A 26016-nucleotide genomic window follows, 5' to 3' on the forward strand; every position below is an offset into this window, starting at 1 on the left:
AAATAAATATTTTCTCTTTGCAATTCCACTGTTAGAGATGCATTCCTTCGGGTGTTTCCCTCTTATAACACCCCTGCCCCGGACACGTACTCCTGCCGTCCAGTCACAGTGTAGGAGGAGAGACAAAATACCAGTGACATGGCGAGCTCTGGGTGCTGGGGCTGTGGGTGAGGGGTGTGGGTGTGGGGGGGCTGCGGTACAGGCTCTCACGCTACGTCACGGTGGAGCAGGAGGGAGGGGTCCAGGGCCTGCGCGTGGGAGCCCCGTGGAAGGAGCCGGTGAGCGAGGAGGCCGGGCAGGGGGATGGCGGTGGGACGTGATCGATCTTGCAGGCCACGGGGAAGAGCCGAGGCAGACACAGGAGGGCCCGCCCGCACAGCCACCCCGTACATCCTGCTCTGAGACACAGCAAAGAAAGAAGCCGAGAGGCCCTGACGTCAGGGGACACAGTCACTCTCTAGACTCCTGAGTTCTCTGGATAAGGAGCGGGGTGACCCCAAGCAGCCGGGAACAGGACACTGGGTCTGTTCTCAGAGGGATGATGAGAAATCACCCACAGTGAGGTGTGAGGGTCATTCAGTGCGGACCTTGACGCCGGTGGGGACCGGACACGCAGTGTGTCAGCGGAAGGAACGGGCATGTGCGCCCCTGTGCCCCCAGACGCGGTCCTGACCCGCAGTCAGAGTTGCACCGAGCTGCCTCTGCTCTCAGAGAGCCTCTCAGGCCACTTCTTCAGTGGCTTCAGTGCGGAGAGCACGCCGCGACTGGAAGCAAAGCCCTCCACTGGCTACAAGGTGCCCAAGTTTGCGATGGCATCGTGTTCACGAACGGCAGCCAGATGGAAGCGGCGTCTGGGGCGCAGAGGAGTTCTTGCACCAACGGGAATCCACACCATGGAAACCAAACTTGGGGGCAGTTTTCGTCCTGAGCTCTCGGGGGCCGGAGCTGAGCCGAGGCCACCCCTGCACAGAACGCACTGGGAGAGGCCAGGCGCTCCCATCCCCTCCGCCTTCCCCCGTGTCCTCACTCTGGTGCCGAGGGTGTGAGACGGCGCCTGCACCGGCCCGGCCCCTGGCTTCTCCTGCCCCACCACACCCCTAGGGCCCCCACAGGACTCCGTTCCCGACGCCACCCCACTCCTGAGCAGAGTCTGGCCCTCCTGGGACGCTCCTCCAGGCCACCCTGGGAATTTCGAGCTAGGAGTAAATCTCCCACTCATCCAGCTGAGAGGAGGGCTTATACTTTATTTCCCCACTGAGTTCTTTTCACTACGGTTCTGTTACATCCTAACAGGAGATGTAACAGAAGCTTGGATACGTATAACGAATTACATCATCTGTAACTCAGCAGTGGATATCTTTCCCCTGCAGAATTAAATAAATAGGACTTAGAACGAGATCAGTAAACAGCTTTGGGACTTATGCTTCTGGGTTTAGAAAAGCCCGGATGCCTGAGTGCTTGCGGCAGTCTGCACACAATCCCGGTCACTTCGGGATATTCAGAGCAGGGTGGAGACTCTGCGTCAGGACCTGGAGTCTGCGTGGGGAGCAGGAATGCCGGGAGGGCCCGGGTGCGATGTGATGTGACCCCCAGTGTGGGGAAGGTCCGAGGAGGCTAAAGCTTCCTGCGGCCACACATTCACCCAGCAAACACTCAGTGAGCACCTACTGTGTGCACACTCCGTCTGGAGGCCACACTCTCTCCTTGTGCCCCACGCGTGCTCTGCCCGTGTGCGTGATATCGTGAGCGTGCGACGAGGGGGCTTCCCTTTGGCATCACCCTGCCAGTGCTGTTTCGATGCTCTCGTCTCACAGACGGAACGAAGTACGTGGACAAACGGTTTCTAATATGCACGATGACGTGATGGGGCTGGAGGAGACAGGCCGTTCTCTTGCAAGTTCCTGACCGCCCTCTCTAATGCAGAAAAGACAAAGGCGGGCAGCCCACCCTGTTGAGCCCGAGAACGCTGATAAGTCCTGCTTTCTGCCTTTGCCAGAGCCTGACTAGGACTCAGGGAGGTGAGAGAGCTCACACCTCCCCTCTCAGGAGCGAGGGACAGTGGGGGGAGAGAGGGCTCTCCGTGTGGCCCAGTTCCTGCCCTCTGTGGCCCTCCTGGTGGGGTGTATCAGCTGGGGATGCATCACTGAGGGCCGTGGGCAGCTCTGGGGCCCCCACCCCCATCTAGGGCTCTGGTGGGGTGCAGTGTGGGAAGGAGTGGCAGGCCTGCGGTAGCCCCTGGCTAGCTGCTTTCTCTAGGAATCTGGAATTTCTTTCTTTATTTTCTTTAGAGGGAGAGGGGGGGAGGAGTGGAGGGAGAGAGAGAATCTCAAGTGGACTCCACACCCAGCGTAGAGCCTGACACGGGGCTCACTCCCACGACCCTGAGATCATGACCTGAGCCAAAACCGAGAGCTGGATGCTTAACCGACGGCGTCACCCAGGTGCCCTGCGAATCTGGAATTTCTGCAGCCATGGCTGGTCACAGTGCCCGTGTGACCAGCCACCCTCAAGACTGTGGGCTCGGGGGCATTTCAATATGGTGCACGAGTTGCTGCATCTTGCTGTGGGGAGGCCTGCGGGGGTCAGGGAGAGCCTGGCTGTCTGAGCACAGATTCCTGCAGACTCACCGGATGGGGCCTTTCTCTTCACAAGCGTGTTGAGTCCTGCTCACAAATCCCCCTCCTGCCATGTTCCCACAGAAGTTGCCCCATGGTGGCCCAATATGGCTGGGCAGACGATGCCCCACGGTTTGGCCTTCTCAGGTGTCGTGGGTCGTGTTTAGAGATGGGGCCAGCAGCAGGGTCGCTATGCATGGCGAGGTGCCCGCACAGAACCTGGGATAGAGCGCAGGGTTTGCAGCCACAGGGACCAAGGCGAGCCAGAGAGCTCCCCCAGATCCTGTCCTCATCAGAATTACAGGCTGCAAGTTCACTGACACAGGGTCCGCAGCTGAGCAATGACCCAGCGGGAAGACACCCCAAGCTCTATCCCTCCCTGGCCACGAGGCCATCTGGGGAACCACACAGGATGGGGCCACCACTGGCAGTGAGCATATTCCTGAAGGAAGCACGGACATGCGCATGGCTGGGACCAGAATGGATTCTTCGTTTTGTTTTGGCATTTGTCCTACTGTCCAGTGTGGTGGAGGCCCCAGCAGAGAGCCTCTTCCTCTGCACGCAGGCACTGACGTGTGAGGGGGCACCTGGGCCCTGATGCACGCGGCAGCTGTGATTCTCAGAACACCGGCTGAAGGGACCCTCCGAACCCCGAGAAGCAGACACAAGTCTGGACTGTCGCCAGTCACAGCCTGGTCACACATGTCCCTCGGAGCCTTTGACTTTCTTGGGGGTGAACAAGGCAGTGAGCATTTCCCCGTCTAATGCACGTGGACTTCCATTTCAACTTGTCTCTTAGGAATATCTCTCTCAGCCCAGAGTTCTCGCTGGTCCGGATGGGCCTGTGCATGCGGGCTGCAGGCCGCTGACACAGTGGCTCCCGGGTGTGAAGCCTGGCTGGGCTCTGCACACATCCACCTGTCCTCTGGGCATTACCATGTCTGGAAGCCCTGCTCCTGGCTGGAGTGTGGGCTGGAGCGTGGGCAGGAGCGTGGGCAGGAGCGTGGGCTGGAGCGTGGGCTGGAGCGTGGGCAGGAGCGTGGGCAGGAGCGTGGGCTGGAGCGTGGGGAGGAGCGTGGGCAGGAGCGTGGGCTGGAGTGTGGGCTGGAGCGTGGGCAGGAGCGTGGGCAGGAGCGTGGGCTGGAGCGTGGGCAGGAGCGTGGGCTGGAGCGTGGGCAGGAGCGTGGGCAGGAGCGTGGGCTGGAGCGTGGGGAGGAGCGTGGGCTGGAGCGTGGGCAGGAGCGTGGGCAGGAGCGTGGGCAGACCCGCGTGTAGCAGGTGTGTGCTGGATATGACCAGGGGCCAAATGAACGCTCCCGGTGCTCCAGGAGTGAACCGGGGGAGGGGACGCCAGCTGCCGGGGGTTGAAGGCAGCGCAGGGTCCCACACTTTTTATGGCCCATGCTTTCCTTCGGCAAAATACCCCATTTCCTTCACTTTGCCACCGTAGAGCAACACCTGTGTTCCCCTCCGGGTTAGCGTGAATACGGCTTGACAGTAGCCACCACTGTGCATGTTAGTGCCCCCACGTCCTCCCAGGGTTCCTAACCCGACTCGTGCTGAAGGCAGACCCGGAGGCTCCTGGCTGGCTTAGGGTCTGATATCTGTCTAGATGCAGGTGCTTCTCAGTGGGGGTGTGTGCTGAGATTACTTGTTGGCGCTGGAGAGGGAGGAAGGGTCTGAGAGCAGGCTTTGGTGGGAAGGGTCTTGACTACTGGTTTCTGGGACACACGGAGGGCTTTCAGAAGATGCGGCGGCCATCAAAGGCGGAGCGCGAGGGGCTTTCTGCGGCTGACCTTGCCCAGCCATGATGCAGGCTGGGGTGCACCCTGCCGCCCTCCCCTCCCCAGGGGGAACCACGGGACCCACTCACCCGAGACCCGAGGTGGGAGAGGCCACACTCCTGCTGCCCCTGCCCCCTGGGGGGGTCTCATCTTGCCCCAGGCTGTTGGGATCTGCATGCAGAGGTACTGAACAAAAATGCTTTTGAAAAAGCAAGTCAGTTCTTTCTCATTCAGAAAGAAAGATACACTCAGTGAAGAAAACCTGACAAATACCAACAAGCACAATAAACACAAGTTACGTGTAAACAGTGGGGGCGTTCTTGTGTCTTCTCTTCTAGGTCTCTTCCGCTTACATGCACACCACACCACGCACACCTGCTCCCCAGACCACTTCCTTGTGTGTGAATAAGCACAGTGGCCGCGGTCAGCCCTGCTTGTGCAGCTTGCAAGTAACGTCCAGTCTGGCACGCCACATCGCGAACTTCGTATGAGTGCCTGTCAGTGTGCGTTTCCCGCTCAGGCCAGGGAACTTCCCGCCGGGGAGGGGGAAGGAAGCCCTCCGAAGACCAAGACGGGCCATACAGCCCCCAGACACACGCTCAGGGAACGCCTCCTGATGTGCGAGGACAGTCGTGCAGGGCTGTCTGTGCTTCCTCATTACTGGGGTCAGGGTAACGGCTTCAGCTGGAATGTCATCAGCATCCCCACCGCCACTGCCACGGAGCTCCCGCTGCACGGCTCCTCCCCCGTCGTTAGCAGGGAGTGCCCACCACCTGCCTGCCGCCTGCCGCGGTCAGGGTCCTGCTGGAAGACTCTGTCCCTCATTGGAAGGGAGGCTTCTGTAATGAAGTAGGGAAGACCCCAAAGAGAGAAGAACGTCAAGGGTGAAGCAGAGAGAGGGGGCTTGCAATCTCGCCTCATCTCAGAGAAGGACTCCAAGGCCTGGACAGGCCGGCAGTGAGCAGCGTGGGGGGCTTCCCGAGACTGACGGGTGGAGGCGGACCTGCCCCCCCCCCCCGTGCCCGCCTCCTGCAGCTGCTCCCTCTTCTTCCCCCTTCCCTCCTTTCTCTTTCTAGCATTTTCTCCTCAACATTTTCCTCTCTCGCCAGATGCAGTCCAAGCCACCGGTGGGGCGGGTTCCTCAACGCCCCAGGGCAAGTGAGTCACGCCCCCCAACCCGGTGAGTGTGGTGACGCAGCAGGATGCTGGCAACACCCAGCCAGGCCAGGCTCACGAGGCGGCGTCACGAGGCGGCGGACCGATCAGTGACGCAGGCGAGGTCCTCACACACGCGCTGAGCTCTCTCCTGGGCTCCGCGTCATCCGCGTGGCCACGGCTCCACTCATTAGTGGACGATAATCTTTGATAATCAACGTAAATGCAACGCCTACCACTAGATCTTGGAATATAAATTAATGCTCGTTCATCGCTCTTTACTCCTCCTCTTTAATGCCACCGTGTAATGGAGACGCACAGCCAGGCGCACGGAATAAAACGTCTCCCCAGCCACTGCCAAGGAAAGCGTTTCAATCGATAACACTGATCCACAGTCGGCTTCCACGGTGTTAAAGTACCTTTAGACAAGTCTTTCAAGCACAGTACAGAATGCCCCAATTCAACCAAACTCGAATAAAAATAAACTCAGACAAGAACCACAGAGGGAACGAAGAGCCACAGAAGAGAAGCTCAAAGGGAGCAGACCCGCGAGTCCCAGGGGAGGCGCATATTCTGAGCACCCTTCTGAGGAACGGTGAGGGGACGCTCGGACATGTCGAACCCAAGCCTCCGTCTGCCTGTCTGGCTCAGATGCTGAGCTGACACTCCCGTCTGCACGTGGGCGTCCAGTTCCCTGCTGAGAGCAGCACCTCGTTGTTTCTGCCCGCGCTGCTCTTCCGTGAACCAACACAACACTGACGGCCCCGGCCCAGTTTCCCCGTAGACACCCCAACTCCGGCTTCCTGCGGGGAAGGGACCCGCGGGGCCGCATGCTCGCGGAGAATACACCATCTGCCTGGCCACGGGTCCCCAGCCCATCCCTCCCTGGGGTCTTGGGCCCCTCGAGCAGATTACACTTAGAAGCAAACTTTCTTTTTTTGGTGGCCTGGATGCAGGCATTAAATGTGAAAGTGTGCCCCCACCCTGGTCAGGACACCTGCCGAGTGTAGGTACCAATGTGACACGGAGAGCGCCGGATGGTGGCTGACATTCGGAAAGGGCTGGTGGTCCCATGCCTGGCTTCTGTCAGGGGCAGCCCGAGACAGAGCACACGTGCCCGTCAGGCGTGTCACGAAGCCACGTTTTCCATCTGCCCAGAAGGCGAAGGACCGGCTTCGCTGGGGGACCGCTCCTTGCCCCACTCACTGAGCCCACGTTCCCATCCCGCTGCAGGGGTGAGACCCACCACCAAGTGCCCCTCTACCCTGGGTCTGCTTTCTTCCTGCCAGGCCTGGGGGGAGGCGGCCACCAGGCTATCGTGTGAGCTCACTTCGACAACCCACTCTTCGCTTCTTAGCTCCACTCCAGGACTCCCAGGAGCTCAGAGACAAACCCCAGACTCGAACGGGAAGACGTGGGGCCAAGCGAACCCGCCCGGGGTTTCGTTCTGACCTGCGGGCCCGACTCCAGCATCTCCTGGGTCACAGCAGAGGAAGGTGTCAGCCCGGCTGACTAGAGTCAGAGTGGCCAACTTAGTTCGTGGTTCAAAATGAGGGAGAAGCGTCCCCCTGAGTGGGAGTCTCCAGTTACGAGGAAATAGCTTGAAGTTATTACTTGGATCTTCCCCCAAAGACACTGGTCTGCGGGCAGATGCAGCGGGCTGTGCAGGCCCGCAGGACCCCGCGTCCCTCCTGACCTGAGCCTCAGCCACCAGCAAGCGGGGCTCTGTGCCCGTCGGGAGCCTGCGGAGGGGAGCACTGTGCAGCGGGAGCACCGTCGGTCAGGGAGCACGGTGAGGCGGGAGCAGGGTGCGGCGGGAACAGGGTGCGGCAGGGCTGAGTGGACAGAATCAGATCCTGTTTCCAGAAACTGTCCTCAAACAGATGCTCAAGGAGAACAGAGGCAAGGCCGGCTTTTAAATGAGGAGCAGCTCTGCTGAAATTCATATTAATTAAAATGATCAATATTATGTCTAAAAATAGCTTTCAAGGTCCATGCTCAGTCAACAGGCTTGCAATCCCACGGAGCAGGACTGCCCGTGGACGGCTAAGGGCCCCGCGGGAGCCCTCAGCTGCCGGACGTCTGACCACTGACCAGGGTGCATGGAGAGCAGAGGGAATAACCTTCGTTCTCCATCCGACCACCTTATTTCTCGTGGGGGCGGGGCTCCTGGTCCCTGGGGACATTCCTCGGGGCAGATCTTGTCTTCCTCGCCCCCGCCCGTCCCTCCTGCCAGCACTTAGAGCACGATGAGGACAGACAGTGTCCACCCCCAAAATGAAGTTCTCAGGTACGGTCGTCACCCCAGGCCCCGCCAGCCAGGCGCCACGGAGGCACAGCCAGTGGAAAGACAGGGCTCCAGCCTGACCCCCGAGGGACCACCACACTACAAGCCCCGTCAGACGGACAAACGGGGGTAGGGCGAACCAGCGAGGACACCCAGGTCTGGCAGCCAAGAGCGCGGACGCCACACCCAGACCCCGGGGTCCAGGCCTGCTGGGCCAGGGTCCAGTCCCCCACGCCTGTCTCCTCACCGTGCCGTGGGGTCTTCCCCATCTCACAGGCCATGAAGACAGCATCTCAGGCCAGAATGTGTCACAGAAACCCACAGGGACAGGGCCCAGCACAGATAAACACGTGACCGTGTTGAATTTTACCCAGGCCCGAAGCCCCAGAAACCCCCACTCTGCGTTCTGAGAAGCCTTCCCCTGTGATGTGGGGGCACCTGGGTCGCCTAGGACAATGCCGGGCTGCAGCCCTACAAATTCCCACCCGTGGCCTCATCCACCATTAGCGACTGATCAGTGCGCATCCCACCGGCCATTCGGAACAAAACATCCGTTCACCCAGCCGGCTGAGACTCTCCCTTCCTCCAGGCCCTGAGCAGAGCGCAGCCCGGCCCTGCGGTAAAACCACCAGGCCTGCCCGGTCAAGCCAGCCCTTCACCCGTGTCCCCACGGGGCTCCTCTGGCCGTGTTCATTCTTCCCATGAAACAACACACTCACCAACCCTGCCTTCACCCACCGCCGGAGCTGGCGGGCCTTGCGGCCGGCGCAGAGTGCCTGACGGCACCACCCTGCCCATCGAACCCAACCCTGCGAGCCCGGCATCCCCTGAATTCAAGTCCCTCGTTCCCCAGTCCACATCGTGGTTTATGTGGCTCACTGTGCAAGCATTTGTCTTATTATCACGTCATCAAACCAGACCAACAGCCCACGCGTCCGGACCAGGTGGGCAGCCCTTTCTGTGTCTGTTCCCGAGGTGCTTACAAACGCGAGGGCGGCAGGGCTCGTTCAGTTAGGAGAGCAGACACGGCCTGGCCTTCGGCAGGAATCAATTTTGCGTTATCTCACATGGTCTGAGGCTTTGAGGTGAGAAGAATTTGCACGAACCTGAGCCGTGATCCCACTTCTTCAATAAAATCCCAGACGCCCTCTTGTTTATTGTCTGGCTTCCAGTCACAGAACTCAGGGTGCCGACGTGCCGGTGGGAGCCTCCCGGGCTGTGCGTGCGGTGGTGGCTGGGGGAGCGCGTTCCTGAGTCTCTCTCCCAGGCTGATTTCTTACCCGCGGTGAAATCATTACCTCTTCTGTTTTTATGAAGTCAGTCACCCAACTCCACAGCACTCAAAATAGGCCGTGTTATTTCCGCCCCGACAGCCAGCCTCCTTGCCAGCTCCGCTCGCTCTCCTGCTCACGTGTGCTAACTTCCTCAGCTTTCTAAGCACCCACAACCCAGCCTCCGAGGAGATGCCACAAACCTCATTTGCAGCCACTGGTTTCCTCCGGGCTTGGCACCAACGGGCCTGGACTGCTGGGGAGGGAGAGCAGATGCGGCCCCGAGCGCGTGTGCGCGCGTGTTCCATTCTCCATGGGGAATCCCAGCCGTGCGGGTGGACTCACCCTGATCACATGGTCTGCACACCTTTCCCGCCCTGAGTGGGGCCAAGGCACCCTCTAGCGAGCAGCTACAGAGGGAGGCTAATCGTGTGAACTCGGGACCGGAACAGAATTCGTTGGTTCATGCAGGAATTGAACTCACGACCTAGAGCTCCAACCAGCTGAGCAGAGTGGGTGCGCTTGGCACCAGGGGCTGGAGAGGGAGGGAACCAGCACCAAGAGGAGAGACCGCAATCACACGACTTGGCCCCAGGACCACACACGGGCCCCAGGCACGGACAGCTGCTCAGGGTCGGACCCCCAGGCTGTGTCCTGTGTGATCGGCATCTGGGAGAGGTGCATGCACGGGAGAAACTCACCCACGTGTCGTGTCCCTCCAAGAGACACCAGTTTCTGCACCCAAGGAAACCGTCTGGAGGACGACTACCCCAGAAACGACCTCACAACATCTCCCCAGCTCAGCTCTTCTTTCCAGCACAGACAGTCCAGTTGAAACAGAGGAACCAGAGGAGAACCGGGATGAAGATCAGGGCTTTGTTTCCTTTCCTTTAAAGAGCAGAGGTGCGGAGATGGGGCAGGTGCCTGTTCCGTCTCGGACAGAATGCCGTGCGCACTGCGACGTCCGCCCTCGTGGAGTTGGCGTTATCGATGCGCGTGTGCTGCTGTGAAGTGTTATGATGGGGACTTCCAATCAGACACACGGAAGCCAGGTGGGGGGCATCCCACGCACGCTGGGGTTGCTGCTGCTCAGAACTGGCTCGGCCTGCGACGAGTGGACCGGCTAGGACCCCGAGCACCGTGTTTATCCAGTGGAGTTGGAAACAATCTCAGTAACGGGAACTCCACTGATGCAGCGGAACGTCCTGTGTCCAACAGATCCGCTCCGTAACAAGCTCCCGCGGGGAAATCACGCTGACACGTAAGACTCCAGCACCAGCTAAGCTGCAGACAACGTGCCAGGAAGGACCACAGCACAGCCACATGGGCCCACGGCGCGGACCTCTGCCTCTTTTCCCACGTCTGAATCAGAGACGCGCTCACGTGGAGACCTCTCCATGGTGCTGCAGGTGCTGCTTTTGGACCACGTGCCCCGGAGTCTGTTCGTATCTGCAGCCCCCAAGCCTGGGCGCTGCCCTGTTTTCAACCAGGTAGAACAGGGAGGCCAAAAGGACCCCTGTCTTCTGGAACCAGGGACTGGGCTGCGGGGCGCGTCTGCTCTCATCCCTTTGCGGAGTGAACATGCGGCCGACACGGGTTTATATCCTACATGGCGGGAGTTCCAGCCTCCGAAGTGGAAGACACGTCAATGTAGAGAAGTTGGGGTGGGTATTTTAGTCTTTCTTGCAAGGAATATTCCTAAATTCTGCTTTCTGGGTGGGACATAGGACTGCTGATTTTGGAAGGCACCACACATATTCCATGGCTTCTGGCCCTGAGTGGCAGACACTCTCACAAGCGTCCAACAGATGTGGGAAAGGCAGCCTGTAGCAGAGAAGGTACGGGCCAGGTGCCGACCCCGCCTGGGAGGGGAGTCCCCCTGTCCTGCCTGGAGGAGGACCAGGTCGTGCCTCAGAAGGGCTCTGAATCGTCCACTGTACCCCTTGCCTCTCTGAACAGCAGGAGAAGCCCTGCTCCGTGCCATGGAGGGCTGCAGGAACGGAGCTGAGGCCCCTCACGGAATGGAGACCCCTGACCACATGGGAGCAGCCTCAGCTTGCTGACTCAGACCCTAGGATCGGTGGGACCCCAGTGTCCCGGGGGCCACACGCAGGGTCCCAGCGCAGGGAGGAAGTGCACGGGCTGGGCTGGCCCTGGCGCAGGGGACGGCTCGGGATTTCGGAGCGAGCCAGCCAGGCCTGTCTCCAGCTGTACTCAGAGAACATGGCCAATGGAGGTTGGGAAACCTGCTGCATGTGGGCTCAGGGTGCAAAGCAGCCAGACCAGTAATAGGGTCGGGTTATTTCCGAGAGTCCGTCAAATCGTAGGTGACCGTCTTCTCAGAGGAAACTCTTGCCTTGCCAGACACTACATGAGCCAGCTGGGCTCGGGCAGAGGCGTTGGCGGACAGGTGGACAGGCAGGCAGCACGGCTGGCGGGAGTGACCAGGAAGGGGCAGACGGAATAAACGCAGTTTGACCTGGGGGGCGGGGCCGGGGGTGGGAGTCGGCCTTTGACCTTGGCTGATCAGGACAAGGACAGCATTGAAGGGCCCTCCTGTCTGTGTGTGCGTGCATGGACGGAGGGTAGGGTCACCACACGTGTGCGTGCCAATAGTGCCCAGCAAGCGCGACCTCCGTGTGCCGGCCCTGGAGCCCGCCTGCCCCTCCCGTGTCTTGCAGACTTTCCAGGGTAAGTGGCTCTAGTTGGGTGCAGACGTTTCTGGGTGGGGGGTGCTTCATGGTCAGGAGAGGGGGTCTTGGTGAGCTCTGTCCCCGCAGTCTGGCTTGCAGGCGCCAGGCACAGAGCGGGGAGCAGACAGGCTTGCTGGGGTGGTGGGGGCTCGTGGGGCAGCCGGAGGTCACACTCCGGCGCCGACAGCCGAGCCTGCCGCCGTGGCACCTGTTTCTGTCCCTGATGGCACGCCGCACGCCCGCACTGCAAACGCGTCTGCAAGCCTGTCCTTAAACGCACCGGGGCTCTGGCGTCGGCCGAGGAGTCCACATCACAGCTCTGCCAGGACGGACGGCATGATCTGGGCAAGCTACCCGCTCTCTTTACGTTTCCGCTTCCCTGCTTATAACTGAGCCACCGTAATAGCTCTTTCATGATGTTCTCGTACGTGCCAAATAAAATCGTACGTATGTAAAAGCTTGGCATGGTGCCAGCCAGTGTTGACTCAACATCCGGAAAGTGGTGGGGGTGGTGGCAGGAACAAGAGGGCTGTTGTGCTGAGCTGAACGGTGTTTAGGGATGATGCTCCACGCGGGGCCTCGTTTATCACTCTGTGTGCTCTCAGGAGCACCAACTGAACCTCCCAACCCCCGGGGCACCCGCGCGGGGTGTCTGCGAGCTGCCCCCCCAGTCACCCACAGCTCACTCACGGTCCCCGGACCCCCTGGCCCCCCCAGCCCGTTGCACACAGCTGGCAGCTGGCGGAGGATGGCACAGGGGTGTGGCCCAGCCGCCAGGCCCCAGAGCGCCGAGCGCAGGCCTCCCCGGGACCAGAGTGACACTCATACATCAGGGTGTTGAGCGGTGGTAGCGAGCACCCCCATCACTGCTGTAGCCGTAGCACACCCGTGAGGTGGGGGCGCCAGGTGCAGGCGGTAGCCGACCACGGGGCAGATGGAGAAGGCCTGGGCTGAGGGACAGCTGAACACAGCCCACCAAGGAGCCCATTCTGGAACACGGGGGCGCAGGGGCGAGCGCCAGCCTGGCAAGGGGAAGCTTCAGAGACCCCAGCCCCTCTGCACCCCCGGGAGCCCAAGATGTCCGCCGCGGGGGGAGGGCGGGAACAGGCCTGTAGTGCCACTGACCTCTGTCAGGCCCGGCTCCTGTCCCTGGGCTGTGAGGCAAGGACACGGAGCTGGTGAGGTGACAAGACGCAAGCCTCCGGCCCCGCGGGGGGGAGTGGGCACCACGCAGGGGGTGCTGCCAGTCCCGCGCGCGGCCTCAGACCTCCCTCCTGCAGTCCCCGCTCCATTCCCCCGGACTCTGGTTTCCAAACAACACGCCTGTCAAGCAGCCCTTTCCCAACACGTCAGGTTCATAAATTATCTACTGAGATCTCGTAACGGCACTGTCTCTGCCACCACTGGTCACGTCTGCACCTCTGGCAGAGTCTGTCCTGCTGGCTTGGTGTAATGGTGGCACTGGACTTTGGCTGCATTCCAGCGTGTGCCAAGGTGGGCTTCTCCTTCCTTTCCCCGCCTTCCTGTTCTCATGGAGTCAGTGACTGTTGCCTCAAGCTCTTGATTTGATTTTGATTCCGCCAGCTTGGTCTTGTGGCCCCTCGGGGCAGGGAGCCAGACGGGAGGGAACGTGGGAGCCCCTGGCTGGCTCTGTGCTCCGTGCTGTCTCCTGGGGGGCAGGAGGCCGGGGCGGCGCTGGGCCGGTGGAGGGCTCGGGCTGTGGTGTGGGCGCAGCCCCCCCTGGCCGGCCTGGTGCCTCGTCCTCCCCTTGTGGGCCGAGCAGGCCTGGGGGGCAGCGCGTTAGGGTCAGCAGCACGAGCACCTTCAGCCCCTCAAGTCCCAGCTTCCGTATTTCCTGGCACTTCTGTTTGCGGACTGTCCCACCAATTTAATCCCAGTTCCGTCTTATTTAAATTAACACGTGTTTGAAAAGCTGCCACAATGTGTAAGTTGCTACGAAGTTTGAGGACGGCAAAGTTTAAGAGTGGGAATGACTTATGGTGCTTCTGGGATCAGCCCCAGGGCTGTGTCCCTTTCACAGACTCTGACGCTGGCCCGTGTGTCCATGATCAGGGACGCGCCGTCGAGATGGGGAGAGCTGGGAACTGTCCCGGCCCCCTGGGACCCGTGGGCGTCCGGACTCCTGGGAGCCATGACAGAGGCACAGCAGAGGTCACCAGCAAGGGACACGCACCTGCTGTTTTCATCACAAAAGCAGCCCCCACATTTCAAGATATTTGGAAATACGCACTCAGGCAGGGGAAGCACATTTTGAAGAGAAGTGGCCACACCAAAAATGCCAAAGATACTCGGGCCTTAGCCTGACAGCTGTCCTCATGCTCCCCCCATAGGAGCTGCCAACCAGCAGCATACACGCATCCCGCACTGTCTCTGTTCATCGGGATCCACTCACCCGTGGCCCCCTAGCTTCTCTGCTGGCCCTGCACACGGATCCCGCCATGGGGAGATCCCGCCATGGGGGGAATCCCGCCATAGATGGAGAGACCATTGGAAACAGGGCTCCTTTCCTGGCAGTCTTGCCTGGACGCAGAACCCCTGCCCCCCAGCTCCTGGGCCATGGCATTGCACCAGCTTCCTCTTGGGCAAACCTCTTTACTCACACTCCCGAGGCTGGACTTGTCACAAGGGGACAGGAGAGGAGGGTCAGGGCTCACACCTAGGACTAGGGATAGGAGCTCAGCCTCTCCTGGCCCCGGGGCCACCCCCACCACCGCCTCTCCAGGGGCTCAGCCAGTGCAGGGGGCAGCTCCCTGTGAGCTGCAGGGTCCCTGACTTAGGGGAGGCTGTGGGGCCAGTAACGGAGTTTCCTAGGCACCTAGCAGGTCCCTAGTACCTCATCTCTCTTATGCCTCAGTCTCAAAATTCAAGACTCCATCAGGAAGAAGGCCACTGTAACCTTTCCAGCACATGGACTAGACCCCACGCCTCCAGCTCCTGGGGGCATCACGCAGTGAGACCAGCTTGCCAGTATCTGATCTGGTTGGTGGTGCTCGCCACAGGCCCCCAAGTAACTGCTCACGGACAGGACGTCTGCTGCAGAGTCTCCACCTCGGAGGGCCCCTCGGTGGATAGCGGCTGGGCGTGCTGCCTCGGCGTCCCTCCACACACACGCACACACAGGTACATACACAGGCTGACACACACCCATGCACATGCTTCCCCCCCATCCACACACGCACACACGATGGGACCCTTCTCCCACACGTGGCTTATGAAAACTGCATCTAAGTAACGCGGTGGGAACCTGGCGGCTTAGAAATTCTAGGAGGTCGGCAAGTTCTAAGTAATGCACGCATCTGATGGGGAACAAACGTCCTCCGGCTGGCTGATCCTCTTCGGTGACGTCATGAAGTCAGAAGGTCCTGGGACTGACCTTCTGTCAGGTATTTTAAAGTAATGGAACGGAACCGGCCAGGCCAAGTCCTCCAAACCCCTCCAGGAGATGAGCCGTAGAGGAAATTCTTCCAAAGAGCAGGGCCGTGGCTGCCAGGGGGTGGAGGGGTCACCAGAAGACAAGGAGTTGAGAGGATAAGGAGACACAGGTTATATGTCCCTGAGCCCGGGGTGTTGACCTTGGCCCAAGGAGGCTGGACCAGGGCCATTTCTGTATTTCAGGCCCCTCCCGTCCTCCAGACTGCGAGGGCATTGGTCGCAGAATGCAGTCTGGGACCAAAGCCGAACCCAAAACATGGAAGCTAACAGGATAAGTCGGGAACCGAGGCTCAAGGAGGTCAGCTGCCCACACTGACCACGTGTGCAGCCCGGTTCAATGGACTGAGGCTCAGTGACCCCGGCTGCCCCGGCAGACAGCGAGAAGACGCGCCGTCCTGCCTTGCACTGGACGGGAAGGGCCACGCACAACTCTCCACTGTCAGGCCCCACATGGAACGCTTGATGCCGTGGGTCCTCCTCTGGCCGCCCCTCACCCTTGCTCAACGCGGGATGCCGGTCACAGTGACCTAACCACCACGTTCCATCTTCCCATGCCACTGGGAGGATCTTTCCAGAGCACACATCCGACCATATCACTTTTTTTTTTTAATGATTTTTTATTATATTATGTTAGTCACCATACAGTACATCCCCGGTTTCCGATGTAAAGTTCGATGATTCATTAGTTGTGTATAACACCCAGTGCACCATGCAATACGTGCCCTCCTTACTACCCATCACCGGTCTATCCCATTCCCCCACCCCCTCCCCTCTGAAGCCCTCAGTTTGTTTCTCATAGTCCATAGTCCGACCATATCACTTCTACCTTCCACCTTCTAATACTTTTAGGAACTTAAGCAAAAGGTCCAAGTTCCTGAGTGGCCTCAGATGGCCCCTCCTGGATGGGTCTGTCCTCCTGCTGCCTGGCTCCACCTCCAGCCCAGGGAGGCTCCCGGCCCCCTGCCCCCTGCCTCTGCTCTGGCCGGCCTGGGTCTATCTGCCAGCTCAGGCACACTGCCTTGAAGGCCTGCCCTGACCATCCCCCCCCCCCCACCAGGCCCCCTGTGTAGACCACACTGCACCGGATCCTCTGTCTCTACAGCAGGCCATGGGCCCTGGGGTGGGGGGCAGCTGCAGTCACAGCCGTGCTGTTCGGAGCCCTGGTGTGGAGGAGGTCCGCGCCATGCACAAGCGTGTGCTGCTGCCCACCCCTGGCCATTGCCCGCCAGGCTGCTGGGAGCTGCAGGGAGTAAGGAAGGGCGACCCTGGCTTCTCCAGCGCATCCTGTAGGGGGACTGTGGGGAGGGCCTGGATCTTGGAAGTGGCTTTGTTCAGAGCACACCATGGCCCCATGTCCCGGTGCCGCACTAACCCCAGGGGCGGACGCTGTCCGACCCCTGGTGCCAGGATGACGCGAGGCCAGGAGCTCCCTCCATCCGTGCCCCGAGGTGCACTCTTCCATCCAGCCGGACTATTAGAAACGGGACAGGTGTGGCAGCCTGTGCAGGACCGTGGCCCTTCCCCAGGAGCGGCCCGAGAGCCTGGGGGCAGGATGGCGTCTGCTGGGCAGGCAGGCTCTTGGGCCCGTCTCACTGTGGGTGGGAGCCGGGCACCCCTGGAGGTAAGGCCACCGGGACCGACGTGCTTCTGCTCACAGATCACTGATGCTGAGGCATCATTCATGAGCAGCAACGCTGGTGTCCCCAGCAAGGAAGGAGACCGAGGTAGAAAGGCCAGCACGATGGTGCATTCCACGTACAGAGGTGACTAAAGCCCAGACACTTGGTAAGCCCCAGACAAGATGGTGCCACGAGGGTATTTTTGAGATGAGACTAACACTGAAATCAGGGAACCTAGGATAACGTAGGTTTCCTTCCACACTGTGGTGGGCCTCATCTAACCAACTGAAGCCCTGAGGAGAAAAAAGACTGACCTGCCCCGAAGAAGAGGGAATTCTGTCTCCAGGCAGCCTTTGGACTCAAGCTGCAGCATCAGCCCTTTTTGAGGGTGTCCAGTCTGCTGGCTTGCTCTACAGACTTCAGACTTGCTGCCCCCACAACTGCAGGGGCCAATGCTGGATGGTGACTCCCCACTCCCCCCCCCCCCCCCCGCTGGTCCTTTTTCTCCAGAGAACCTGGGCTCCTGTGGCCGGTTCTCCCAGGACAGGTGACTGTGCCCACAGAAAGTGGCAGCAGGGAGGGGCTTTACCGAAACACAGAACGCCTCATCTGGATCAAAAGACTTTCAGCTGGGAAAAGCCAGTCCATTACACAGTAACTTTTAAAAAAAGATTTTATTTATTTATTTGACACAGAGAGAGAGAGCACTAGCAGGGGGAGCCGCAGAGGGAGAGGGAGAAGCGGGCTCCCTGCTGAGCACGGAGCCTGATGTGGGACTCGATCCCAGGACCCTGGGATCATGACCTGAGCCAAAGGCAGATTCTTCACCGACTGAGCCACCCAAGTGTCCCTAAAATACATTTCTAGTGAGAATCCTAGAAAGTAAGTGTGTGTGACTTGATAATTTGGTTCTGAAGATCATTTGGACTCAGGTTCTGGAAGAATAAACATTTAGGATTGGCCAAGAAGTTAGGGGAAAGCAGAATGAGCAATCCACTCCGCGGATACGAACATATGTGACGAAGTATGGAGGTGGCATCGCAGGGACGTGAGAGTATGCACGTGGATCCGTGGGATGGAACAGACGGTCCCGGACAGATCTGAGCACGCAAAGGGCTTAGTGACAAAGGTGGCATGTCACACTGATGAGTAAGGAGGGAGCTACCCAGTAAATACAGCCGGGAAAATGAAAATAAAGTGCATCCCAGGACAGGCCGCGTAAAACAAGCAGATCAAAACCGGAGTGTAAAGAATAGTGAGCTATGAAATAATTCGAAGAAAATAGAAAATACTTGCCAGCTTGGAGCTAGATTATCACAGCACCTGAGCTGTTTTTAAAAATCCAGTAGTCTTAAAAGGTTAACATATCTGACGTACAAATGACTCCTACAGATCAGGGGAAAAATAAAAGAAAAACGCGTGCAGGCTATGATCGGGTAAATCACAGGAGAAGACACGAGAGCAGAAGTGAGCACATAAAAAGTTGTGTAACTTTGTAATAATTACAAAAGAAAAAATGAAACAATATTTTGCCTGTCACATTGGCAAAAGTAGAGAAGCTTGATGGCATCTTTTCTTCATATACTGCTATTACGTGTATAAATTGGTACTTTTAGAGCGTGATTTGGCAATAAAAATGCACACTCTGAGCAAAGGCCCCCCCAATCTAATTTACAAAGATTACGGTGTAAACGCACACCCCTGCACAGGAATATCAGCAGCAAGCCTGCAACAGCAAACAATAATCAGCCAACCAGCCAAGTGAGGGTATGTGCACGTTTTGTGCCGGGAGAGGGGGAGCTGTCCCAGGTTCTGATCGGAGGAGCGAGCCCCCCCACCATTCCATTGCTTCTTGTCAACAGTTTTAAGCAAATCACAGAACAATAGCCAACAGCTGATTTCCTTCTGAAACCAAAACAAAATCTAATAAGAAATAACATTCTAGTCCCAGGGATGTGTATGCTTTTTACGCTTGGAATTGGTGTGGGGGAGCCCAGACTCCCGGGGCCGGGTGGGCTGGGGTGAGGTGGGGGGGGGGCCCTCGACACCGAGACTTCTCCAAGTGCGGCCGTGCTGGGCGCTATGCCATCTTCTCTTTCGTTTGTGCTTTTCTAGCGTTTTTGAGGGAAAAACGCACTTGCTTGCCTGGCCCGGGGCAGTGAGATACTGACCCTAAATGAGCGGTGTGGACATGGGTCCTGAGGGATGGGGAAGAAGTGTGTTGGGGGGACAGGGCCCGGCCACGGCACCAAGTGTGTGAGGTCAGGGCTTGCGTGGCCAGAGGTGAGTTTGCCACGTACTGCTCTACAAGGTGTGTTTGGCCTTGCCCGCCGAAGCTGGCTTCCTGGGGACCCAGGGTCCTTGTTGCGCAGGACCCTACCCCCCAAACGCCGACCCCAGCTCACACGGACAAAACGAAAGCAGCACCTGAGGCTTTATTCCCCTAGAATCGTCCTGTTAGCCGAGAGCTTCCTCTTGGCTTTTATGTTAATTTGGTAACAGAAAGAGTTTTAGCTATAACCTCATACAGAACTTCTACTATTCTTGTTTGCCATGCAGAAAACACAAATTACTATTCCAGGCGTTTTCTGTGGCCAGGCCACCTTTCTCGGGGGACCTGCTCTCTTAAGAGAGGCCTAGCATCTGAGGGTCCCTCCACCTGTCACCTTCAAAGCTGGGCATCTCTGGCCTTGACCCCTTCCTCCCTGCCCCCCCAAGCCCCTGCCGGACCCCTGCAATGAGTGGCTCTTGGAGATGGCTCGCTCCTCACCTATCTTCTGGAGGGCCTGGAGCACGGCACTGAGAACCCCTGCCAGGGCCCCCAACTGAGGAAGGGGTTCAGAGGTACCCTGGGGGGGACCAGATCCAGTGTGTGGTCTCCCGTGAACCCTTGGCTAGCCCCTTCATGTTCACCCATGCAGCGATCAGTCATGTTCCCCTCCCTCTGGGCTGTATGCAGGTGGAGATGGATAAGGGGTGAGGGGCCAGGATGCTACCTCTGGACCAGGAGCAGCCCATCCTTGCCACCAGCTCGGGCAGGACCTTGGGGATCTTAGGTGCCCACTGAGTGGTGTTTAAATGGGTGGATAAATTTGCTTTCCTGGCAGCCACGCTGCATTGAGACCTCTCTGCTCCACATCGGGGTGCTGTGGCCCCCGTGGCCCCCCTGGCCCTGTGGCAGGGCACTCCCCGCCAGTACAGATGGTGTGACTTCCCACCAAGGGGAGCCGCAGGGTCCTGGGGACCAGAGTAACTAGTGCTTTCAGAGTCTGCACGTGCCTGGCACTCCTTACACGTGGGCTTTCCATTTTAAAGCGTGGCTGGCGGTTTACATGAGAAATCAATGAATGCACCTCAGTTCTAACCTCAGAGCTCCACTGGGGCAGATCAGTTTCTCTGTCACATGCACATGGCCACGGATGCACTTTTAAAACCCACCTCTTTCCGAAAGCTGAGGCTAGGGACCTCGGTTTAGGATTAATCAACAGTGATGAGATAAACACACGAGATGTTTTCTACGTATCTTGTAGGGGTTTCCCCCCAAGTCTGTGGAGCCCCTTTGTGGTGTGCTCGTGGGGTGCCATGCTGTGACCGGCTCTCTGGAGGGGCCTGGGGACAGCGCCCAGCTGCGAGTCTTTGGGACCAGATACAGCAAACACACCGTTGTCACTGAAAGTGACTGTCGCAGGTGAATAACAACTGCCAGGTTTTCTAGAAAGTTCAGTTGGTCCTTTCCATGAGATTGCAGATGTCAACGTCAGGTCAAGGATGGTGGTGGTGCTGTGCTATTTTGGGGGGCTCAGCGGACCCCCCTTTAGTGTCAGCACGGCAGATACCTGTGTTTCCGGAGGTGGGATTTCACTCTTGACATCGTTCAGATGTATGGGAATCACAGAGTCACAGACATTTGGGGCAGGATGGGATCTGAGGGGCTGCCTGGCCACGGCTCGACTGCACACCAGGTTCTCGGGAGCCCTGCTCCTGGCGGATCGGGGCGACAGATCCCAGTCCCATTCAGAGGCGGAGGGGCGGCTTCTGTGAGGTCTTCGGGCATCCTTAGTGCAGCCCTGAGCCCCTCAGAGACGCGGTTCCAGGGGGGCCTGTGTCCTGGCATCTGAGCCCCACAGGCCAGTGCTCCTCTCCTTCCCGCATGGAGTCCCCAGCGCCCGCTCCCCTCCTGTGACATGTGTGCACACGCGGAGCCTGAACCTGCCAGCAGCCCTGCTTCTGAGAAAGGACTTGCTCCGTGGGTACCGGCCTTCCTGCCTCGGGACCACCTATCATTTGTTCCAGGTGTTAGGAGCCCCCGCCGTGTGCCGGGGCCAGAGAGACAAACGAGGTGCAGTGCCTTCTCATTTATGCCCAGCACCGAGCTCTGGAGGCCAGTGCTCTGGGGACAGCTCAGTGCCTCGGGTCCCCGGAGGACTGCAGGCCAAGGCGGGGGCCAGATGTGGGAGGTGCACGCATGTTGGCCCGAGCCCTCGCATCATCACTCTGGGCTGCTTCTTCTTTAGCAATTTACTTAATCTCTCTGTGCCTCAGTTTCCTTCTGTAAAACGGGGTCGACAGCACCCGTTTTATACAACTGTTTGGAGGACATGGCACCATTGGTGAATGCTCTTGCCCTCTTCCCTTTGGGGGGCAGGAGCAGAGCCTCCATTGGAGCTCAGGGCCCTCCCGACACACGGGATGCAGCCAGGGCAATGGGGCCCCCAAGCCCGTGGCACCGTCGGGGCAGGGGACAGGCTGGTGGTGTCTAGGGCCGTTCCTAACCGCACGAGCTCACCCTCCCTGCCCGAGAGTCCCCTCCTCCTCTGTCCACCCCACTCTCCTGCTGCTCCTGCACACGGTCCAGGCCGCCCTGCCCAGCGTGGCCTCCGGGGCAGCACCGCAGACAAATCACAGCCACGGTGGCAGGGAGGTCTCTCCTCCCGAGAATCCCGCTGTGCCTTGTCCCATTCTCTGAGGCATCGCTGCCTTGGCTAAGTAGGAAACTAGGCTCCCCTCTCTGCGTGAAAGGCGGCCGTCACACGCGGGGCCGGCTCCAGCATCTCTCTGCTCCGCGCACGTTGGGTCTCGCGTCTCCGTGGCTCATAGAACACACAGTAAAGGCATAAAAGGGAAACACCGACGCCCGGTGCATTTATATTCATCATGTTGTTTACCCTGAAGCAGCCTGAGGCGCCGGAAGACACGTGGCTGGACACAGAGGGACTCGGCCGCACCCACCTCCACCTCACCCGCGGAGGGGCACGTTACCGTCCTCTCTCTGCGACCTTTTCCAGCGGAAACCTCTCCGAAATGCCAAGTGAGATTTCTGTGACACTCACCCCTGCAGTCTTCCTACAGAGGCTGCGCAGGCCGGCGTGTCTGTCTGGACCGAGCCGTGGGCCGGAGGCCTGCATCCGCGCTCACACTGCTGACCCAGCGCCCGGCCCAGAGCGGTGAGGCCGCCTTCTCCAGGGCCAGGCTGGCCTGTGTCTGCCCTCCCCAGGTCGGTCTAGCCGCAGCCCAGGCGGACAGCCTCTGCTCCAAACTCCTCGCCTCTCCCAGACCTCCTGTCGCTGCCCCTGGGCCCCGCTCTAGGCACCCGTGAACGAGCGCCTCCCGCCACGTGAGTCACGGCGGAGGGGGGACACCTCACATTTATTCAGGGAACCTGGCTCCACGTGATTTTCAAGACACTAGTAACCACAAAGCAATGCCTCCCTCATAGGATCTGGATTCCTACTGCGGAGAATGCTGCTGGGGTCCCTCCACGGGGGCCCCGGGCCCGGTGAGGAGGTGAGACAGGAGTGGGCGTGGCCTCCCCGGCCCCGGTCCGTGGACGCTAGCACCCGGCTCATCCATCCGTGGGACCCTGTGCCCCTCACACCTTGTAGGGAGGAGCTGACGCACACACCAGGCTCCTCCAGGTTGCTGCCCGGGGCAGCAAGGTCGACCTTCCTGTCCCTCGACCTTCCCAGTCTCCCAGACAGATGCGCCGGAGCGGGACGTACACATGCCCCCCAGCGCCCGACGCAGAGATTTCAGGGGCTGTCTGCAGGGTAGGAGGGGCACGTGAGGGCACCCGGGCCACAGAGAAAGAGGAAAAGAGAAACCGCTCTCCTCCGGATCTCAGGAACAGCGCTGTAGGTGGAGCGCCGGGGGCCCGGCAGTGCCGACCGGCCTCCCGCGTGCTCGGAAGAGGCGCCAGCTTGTCTGCCCTGCGGCGTCTCCTTCCCCGTAGGCTCCACACCCAGGCCAACCCGCCAGTCCGCCTCTGCTCACGTCCGCCCCAGGTGCCGCCTTGAGGCAGGCGGCCCGTGCCACACAGGGTGCTGGGCTCTGCTCAGGGGCCCTGGGCCTGGGCGTGGGACACGGCGCTGGGCCTGTGTCTCCACCACTTGGAAACCAGTGGGTAAACCAGCGCGGCCATCTCGCCATGTGGCGGAGCAGGAATTGGGGAAAACTGAATCCACGTCACACTCTGGAACAGAGGGCCATCCTCCAGGGAGTGGGAGGGAGTCATGGATGCCCAGATGATGTAGGGATGCGGTTCCTATAGGTTCAGGGGTTCCTACAATGTCTGGAATTGCATACAGAATTTTGTTTGTGCGTTTTCCTACAAGAGACCACAGCTTTCATCTATGAAGGGGTCTCTGGCCTCTCTTCCCCCAGATTAAACCTCAGAACCACTCAATTAGTAACTCAGCGTCAGCTGCCCAAAGTCTCGGGCTTTGCTGCTGGTGGTGACACTATTCTTCGGACGCACAAGTTACTGGAGACTGATCACAAATGTCCTTGCTGCTCCTGTCCTGCTGGTCCCAGCTCTCCTCCAGGGCCTCCTGCCAGGGCCAGGTGCTGGCCCCCCAGTGTCGACCTGCCCCCTCCTGACTAGCACGCACACCGTCAGACGGGTGCCAGGCTCCCTGCGGCCATGGTGTCACGTGTCCCTGCTCCAGCAGCCACCTGATCCCTTAGGAATCGGTGAGGGCTCCTGGACAGGAGGATCTGGGGATCCGCTGGGGAGAGAGGCTCAGACAGGCCCATCCTGCCCCAGGGTGGTGACCAGGTCGAGGGGTGAGCACTATCAGCCGCATCCCAGTCACAAGGGTGAGAGGCCCGGAGGCCCCTGGAGTTGTCGCTGAGATATCAGCGAGACCTGATGCGGGGTGAGGCTTCTGGGTGACTCACCTGCCCGGGGCAAAGGGCAAAGGGCATGTGGCTCTTCAGGGGGCTCACTGATGATGCTCATAAAGTCAAGAGGCAGGGCTGGAGGCGGAGGCTGGCCTCCCGGCAAAGGTCTCCTGCCCCATTGCCCTCCGGAAAACTCCTGGTTTGCATAGAGAGGGAGCCCCTGGGAGCATCGCGGCTTTGAAGGGATCGGAGCAGCGGCACGCTAGGGGGCCACCACGTGTCGTCAGCTCGGGGCCAGGGCAGACTGAGACGGAGCCGCACCACCACGCGCCCCACCCGGCCTGGCTGCAGGAAAGCGGCCAACACAGTGCAAGAGCAGATAAATGCATCCATTCCAGCCCCGGGAATAAAGCTTTCAGCAAATCTGAGGGGACTGGCAAATCCCGTCAGTTTTCCAGGTAAAGGACAGAAATGTCCCCGTCAGATTCAGGACGGAGCACTGGTCACTAGATTCCCTTCTCTCTGCAAGTGCTATGGCTCTTCTCTGCCCCACGGACTTTGCCATCAACATGCTCTCCAAGCAAGCCACTCCCGTCTTCACAAACGGCTCATACATTTCACCAGCATAACAACATCAGTCGTAGAACACCAGCCAGGGCACACGTATGCTCCGTGACAGGTGGCACCGCCCCTCACCAGGGAACGCAGCGTGTCTAACTGAGTCCCCACACTCAGATGGGGAAGTCACCACCGCCAGCCCTGGGAAGGCAGAGAAGAGTCAGATATGCTCTCGCTCTCAGAAACTACACATGAACGCACATTTCTCCAAAGAGGACATCCAGGCCAACAGACACATGGAAAGGGGCTCAGCATCACTCTCATCAGGGAAATGCAGATCAAAACCACAGTGAGACACCCCCTCGCACCTGTCGGAATGGCTGGAATCAACAACACGGGAAACACGTGTTGGCGAGGACGCGGAGAGAGGGGACCCTCGTGCGCTGTTGGTGGGAGCGCAAGCTGGCACGGCCACTGCGGAAAACAGTGTGGACGGTCCTCGACAGATTAAAAACAGAGCTACCTTCCGATCCAGTAATCGCACTACTGGGTATTTACCCAGAAAATACAAAAGCACTAATTCAAAGGGACACGTGCACCCCTGTGTTTAGTGCACCATTATTCACAACAGCCTATGCATGCAGCCAAGTGTTCACTGACTGAGGAATGGAGAGAGGAGATGTGGTGCGCACACACACACACTCACACGTATACAGACGGTGGAGTGTTACTCGGCCATCAGAAAGAATGAAATCTTGCCATTGGCAACCTGGATGGATCTAGAGAGCATTATTCTAAGTGAAATCAGCCAGAGAAAGACAAATACCATATGATTTCACTCGTATGTCAAATCTAAGAAACGAAACAAATGAACAAAGGCAAAGAGAAAAAGAGAGTGAGACGCAAACCCAGAAACCGACTCTTAACTCTGGAGAACACGCTGGTGGTCGCCAGAGGGCGGGGGATGGGGGGACGGGGGAAGCGGGGGTGGGCATGAAGACTGAATCTATCGTGAGGAGCTCTGAGTAACGTATAGAATTGTGGGATCGCTATGTCGTACCCGGAAACCAGTAGAACACTGCATGGTAATTACACTTCAATTAAGAACGAGGAGAACAATCTAGCTGGAGTGGGGAAGCAATTAAACTGAACCAATCTTGCAGAGTAAGAAGTGACCCAGGTGTGTTCTGACTGTGGTCCACATAGATACGTAGGTCAGTGACAGGACACGTCATGGGAGGGGCCGTAAGGGGCTACGGCTTGAGCCAAAGTGCTTGGGATGTAAGCAGCACCCCAACAATCCCAACCTTCCCCACTGCCCGCGGCTGGACCAATGTGGATTCATAATAATAAAAAAACAGAAAAACCCACCAAGAATATCCCGTCCTCCGGTGTCTGTGTAATATGCGGGATCAGGGAAATCTTTGGTATGAAATTAAATGTGGGACACTGAATTAGCAAA

The 26016-nt window shown here is 59.0% G+C and overlaps 1 protein-coding gene across 1 annotated transcript in view; it reads right to left on the reverse strand.

The window, feature by feature from the left end:
- PTPRN2 (protein tyrosine phosphatase receptor type N2) overlaps positions 1–26016 on the reverse strand; it is a 742666-nt gene that overhangs the window by 175010 nt on the left and 541640 nt on the right. The window lies entirely within an intron of this gene.

Source organism: Ursus arctos, unplaced genomic scaffold, assembly GCF_023065955.2.
Source record: "Ursus arctos isolate Adak ecotype North America unplaced genomic scaffold, UrsArc2.0 scaffold_3, whole genome shotgun sequence".
In the NCBI taxonomy this organism is placed as follows: Eukaryota; Metazoa; Chordata; class Mammalia; order Carnivora; family Ursidae; genus Ursus; species Ursus arctos.